Source organism: Leptopilina boulardi, unplaced genomic scaffold (genome assembly GCF_019393585.1).
Source record: "Leptopilina boulardi isolate dan_hultmark-lab unplaced genomic scaffold, ZJU_Lbou_2.1 LbouV2_123, whole genome shotgun sequence".
NCBI classification, from domain to species: domain Eukaryota; kingdom Metazoa; phylum Arthropoda; class Insecta; order Hymenoptera; family Figitidae; genus Leptopilina; species Leptopilina boulardi.
This window is the reverse complement of record NW_026137667.1, coordinates 1,631,173-1,637,172: the sequence shown is the minus strand read 5'-3', so window position 1 is coordinate 1,637,172 and position 6,000 is coordinate 1,631,173.

Sequence of the window (6,000 nt, the reverse complement as noted above, 5' to 3'; positions counted from 1 at the left end):
CAACAACTAACCATAAACAATTGTTTAAAATATGTAAATTTGTTTTCACAGTTTTTTAAGTTCACCTAGTGAGCTTGTAGCAACGAATGACTGGCACATGGTTGAGACCGCTCTTATAAAGCTACGAACCCCTCGACCTTCGCTCGATATCGGTTTGCGTCGCTTGTATTCGATTTTTTACTCGTGAGACGCATTCCACCTATACGACGTACATAGGAAAAAAGATTTGAATGCTGTGTGTTTATCTTTTTTCGCGCGCAAATGATAGAAAAAATTTTTTTTCAGAATTTTACATATATATATGAATCTGTCGCATATTCAAGATTAATTTGAACTTGAAAATATTTAAATTTTGATATGGTGTATAATTTTGTTTGTATCAATAATAGTTAAGATTTATTTCCAATATAGAACATACTACAGATTTAAAAAAAAATCTTTATTTGGCTCTGAGTTATCGTCATTTAAATTTTCTGATAGTTTACGAATATTGATAAATTTGGCAAACTGAGAAAATTCAAATGATGATAACTTAGAGTCAAAGATTTTTTTGAACAGAATACATTTTAAAAGGTAAGAACAGTACTTTCAGATGCTACAAATATACAAATCATATATGGATAATAATAATTCCCCATAAAGATTTTTTACAGTGTATGTTTCTTCGCAAAATTAGGATTCCCAACGCGTCATTGCTTGGCGGGGAATCCTCGTCATACCGTATCGCCAGAATGAATCGTTATTCTGGAACCGGTTTCCTTACACCTTCTACAATAATTTTAATGTTAATTGACCGCATGTCGATTTGCGTACGTCACCTGATTCACAGGACAAGACAATACTTTTCCTAAAGAATGGAAATTCCAGAATTAATTAATTTTTTTTATTAAAATTTAATTTATAATCATTTGCATTATTATATTTAAAATGAGGCGCGCATTGTGATTCCCTGGAGTTCATTGTCAACTGTTAAATACTATAAATAAATGTGACACTGAATTATAAGAAATAAGATAATAAAGAAAGTGAAAAGGGATACAGATCTGATCAGTGTATCACGGTAAATTTTTCCATTCATCGAATCCATCTATGAATTTTCTGTAATAGCATGCTAAGCCTAAAAATTGTTTCGTTTTTTCGAGTTGGGAATTTTTTATCTGCTTCTATCTTTTTTGAATCTGATCTAACTCCTTTTTTTATCAATTATATGTCCAAAATATGCTACTTCTGTTTTAAAAAATTCGCATTTGTTCGGTTGTAAGCATCGGAAATTTGATCAAAAATTTCTGAAATATTTGGTAGTGGAAAGTTATCGGTTATTGTTTTTTCATTTAATTTTCTAAAGTCTAAAACCATTCTCCATTTCCTTTCTCCATGAGAATCTAGTTTATTGGGAACTAAAAATATTGGAGTGTTGTATGGTGACTGAGATGGTTTAATAATTTTATTCTTTAGAAGTTCGTTTACTTGTCTATTTATTTCTTCTTTTCTGGTGGATATCTATATTATCTATAATCATCTTTAAATATTTTTAAAGGTTTCTCTTTTTAGTTCCATATGGAACTACAGAGGTACAACTACAGGATACCGGTACCAAACCGGCAGGAATGCCGGTACCCTGTCTTTAATTTCTACCTAGCTGTCCTGCGTATCAACTGCGTCCCTGGTCTCCCCTATATATAGTTTGAATTCAACTTTTTGTTCAATGTTGCAATTTGTTTCCGTTATTCACACTTGCCAAGTACTACGGTGACATTGACTTCGGCATAGGTCAATTAGAAAACTATTTTAAAATGCAAATCAACATAATTATAGTGTTGGAAATTATTAAAGAAAATCAACATTGAGGTAAATTAATTCCACATCACATTCAAATAATATTGAAAATAACGAGATCTGTACATAAATAATTATAAAATAAAATAATAAATTCAGTAATCAAGTATTAAATAATTTACTGTTGGCATCATTAATCTCTATTGGAAATATATATATATATTATAATACATTTTTGAACTAGGAAATAATTTTTTTTATAAATCTTGGTACACTTGAATATTTAAATTTAAAAAAATCCCGTTATGCAAATAAAAAAATTGTCATTTAACTCATTATATTAATCTAAAGGCAATTTAAATGTCAGTCGTAAATACAAAGGTTGAAAAAATAGTGACACCATTAGGGAAAAAAAGAAGTGATATAAATTTTCAAACAAGATTGTCCGAATGCAAGCGGATTAAAATAGTAGAAAAAAAATCAACCAAACTACGTCAACAAAAAGCAAAAAAAAGAAATCAACTTTGGACCTGTCTTAAAGGAGAAAAATCGTAACTAAAGTACTGTTAAAAAAAATATTATGGTTAAATAAAGAAAGAGTTATATACTTTGTGGGTATTATTAACATGGGAGACCATTTTTAGAATCAGATTGTATTAAGTATGCCATATACGTATATACATATCGAGATCATAAGAACAAATATATGTATCCTACAGTATGACGTAAAAGAAATCGCGCATTTAAATAAACTGACATAAAAACATGAATTTTTAGAATGTCAGAAAAATTATCACGTGTGCTTCTATTAAATCAATCTCTAAAATATAATGTATTCTTCATATCTCCTCTTTCTTTTAGGACTTTCTTTTTACATATACCTAATTTTTATCTATAAATTATCTACATATTTTCAATTTTTATTATTTGTTATAACAAATTTTTTGAACTATTATAGGAGAAATAAGTAAAAGATTTTTATTTCGTTCATTTTTAGTTATAATTCCAACTTCCTAATTAACTATTTTGAAGCTTGAATTTTATCATGAACTTGAAAAATTAACTTTCTCTGAATTTCTTGAGGAAAAAATTCCACTAATTTTTGAATATCATTCATTAAAGATAAAAAGTGGAATAATATAAAAACGATTCTTTTTAATAAGGAGATGTGTAGCATAAAAATTTTTTAGCAATAAGAACAATGACCTTAAAAGGAGGAACTATATTCGTTATCGTGAAATTAAATTTTTATTTCTGTAACGTCTCAAATAGAGATTTACAGAACAGAAGGCTCTGAGCAAAGGGTATAAAAAAACAAAAGAAAAGAAGATACTGAAAACTGGTCTTTTTGAATATTGTAAAAATATGATCAAGGAATTGATAATGATCAAGGATTTTCACTGAAGAAAACTAAATATTTGAGGATACTTATTTAAAAAAATCACTATAGAAAAATACAAATACTTAAAAATAAACTAAAAAATATATATGAAATTTAAAAATACATTAAAATATGGATAAGAACATAACAAAATGATTGAGATTAAAATATCTGATGATTCTTCAAATATTTTGTATGATTTAAAATATATACATATGCATGACGATATTTTTCGTTTAAAACTATAGAATAGAGTAAATAAATTAAAATTTTGACATATTATTGTCATGACATTGAAAATTAATTTAAAACACTATTTTATGATAATAGTCAGTGACTTTAAAATATACTTGCAAGGGTCATCGGCTTACTAAGATAAATTCTAGCGGTCACAATTGGCATATGTGCATAAATAAACTTGTAAGTCATCACTTCAACGTCGAGTCGGAAGAGATAATTTAAAGTATAGAAATGATTTGCAAATAGTAATTCAGTGATAATTGTCAGTTAATAAAAATAAATATTATGAAATTGTCGAAAATTATTCAAATTATGTTAAATATATTACGGACGATTCCATGTGAAATTTATTATAAAATTTTCGAGATAGACAATTATTTCTTCATATTTCCATATTAATTTTCAATTCTCAACCTTTGAATCCTAAAGTCATTAATGCTTCTATTTAGTAGTTGCTAATAAACTTTTATTTCTTCAATAAATAATTCTCACAATTTAATGAATTTAAAAAATATATTTTTTTACTTGAAAATTAAATTAAAATGATAGATTATAAGTAATAATGACAAACATTAGACTAAATATTGGCATTTAATTGGAAAAATCTAATCATGTCTACAGATTTCGAGTTCACTTAAAGGGTAAGAAGGTCGGTAACACAAGGTTAAATAAAGATATTTAAAACATTAATGAGCTATCTTTCACAATATTGTAAACAAAGTATGTACTTCAGAAATGTTGACTTGACATAAAAATTATTAAAAATCGAAGAGCGGATCTATTTTAAAGAAATATAATAAAGAAAAAAACATATTTAATCAAAACCTTTGCAATTATAAATACTTATAATTATTTTTAAATGGTTAGATATCATGTAACTTCATAGATAGTTCTCATTAAGATATATTTAGTTGAATCGTAAATAAAAATTTTATATCAAAACCTTGACCTCCACTAAAAATTTTTATTCTACAGCTATTGAACTTAACATTTTTATTTATAAATCCTTTTTAATGATAATTTATAATTAGATAGTATTTGCTACAAGACTTTCCAAATTAAAATCTCTTTCATATTATATTTTCTTCTCTAAATAAATAAAAATTGAAACTTTTTTAAAAAAAATTTTTGTTTTATTATCGCAATATTAAATATGTGGTAATTATTTTTTAGCCTGGTTAAAGTAGCATTATGAAGCCCATTTGCGAAGTTAATCAACACATTGTTTGCCTATTGACTCTTATCAAAACGTTTATTGGTTTAATAGAGTTGATGGTCTATATATTTTGAAGCCCTCTGAGTTTCTTTCTCAATTACGTGAGGCATTTTTATAAAAATGTTTAAACTTCAAATATAGTTCAATAATAACATGCTTATTATATCTGTGTAAAATTTTTGAAATTACTATTTCTTAATTAATTAGTATTTAATTCTGAAGAATTTATGAATAGTTTTAAAAGTCGAATCATTAGTTAGTGCTGAAACGAAGTTCAAATCAATAACCATTTTTTTCTACGTATCTCGAGACACAATAATGAAACACAAATTACAGTTTTTTTCCGGTCAAACAAAAACGACCGTATACGCATTGATTAAAGATATGATTATCTATTATATTTACATTATACGTTTTTACTACATACTTTTATTACAAAGTGAATTTCTAATTTACTACAAATTTTGTAAAGTATAAATTTGTTTTAAAATGAGTTTTGTCAAATGTTAATGTGATATGTTATAGAATTTTTTAAAATGAAAATTGTAACTAATGATTTTTTATGGGATAATGTCTTTGACACTTTCGACTCGCTTTCGACTATTGAAAGGAATTTGCATTTATGAGTTTTACGGAGAGTAAGGAACTTAAACCTGATGTCCTTTTGCTTTCTGTTTTTCTGTTTTTAACACAGTTTGCATTCACAGGAACCGACTCCTCAACTTTTTCAGAAGAGTGTCGCCAGACTCAATATTCTTGCTCTTGACATTTGTTCATGACCTTTCCAATGGTCACTCATCGTCGCCTCTCAACTTCCAACTTGTTAAACAACTCCCAGAAATTACAATTTTGAACCAAATTTCCAACTGAATTTCTATGAAAGAATGATTCATTACTAATTCAGCTACATAGATATTCTATTTTAATTAATAAGTCTAGATTTGAATAGAACTGGTTTTAACTAAGTAAATTTTTTTAAAATTGCGTTATAAAATAGTTATTTATGCATTAAAAAATATATGTCTTTATCTCACACGCAGGTCAATTGAACTATTCAAGAGACAATAAAATTAATCTTCTGATTAGAAATTTAATTTTAATCTTCATTTTTTTCTCCATTTTGTAAAATTCATATTTTTAATATTTTTTTTTCTTTTAATTATATTTGCAATTCAAATCAATATTTTCGCAAGTTATTTGCTAGACTCTTTTGAAGGGGTCATAACTCTGCAAATAATGACAAAGGCGCAACAAATAAAAGACTGTTAAGAAAGTTGAGAATACAAATGGAAGGCAAATTGAATGAAAAATGTATAACGCAAAGTCACGTTCTGATAATAATTGTAACTGAACACAATAATTAATAAGATGATAAAAAAAAAAGATG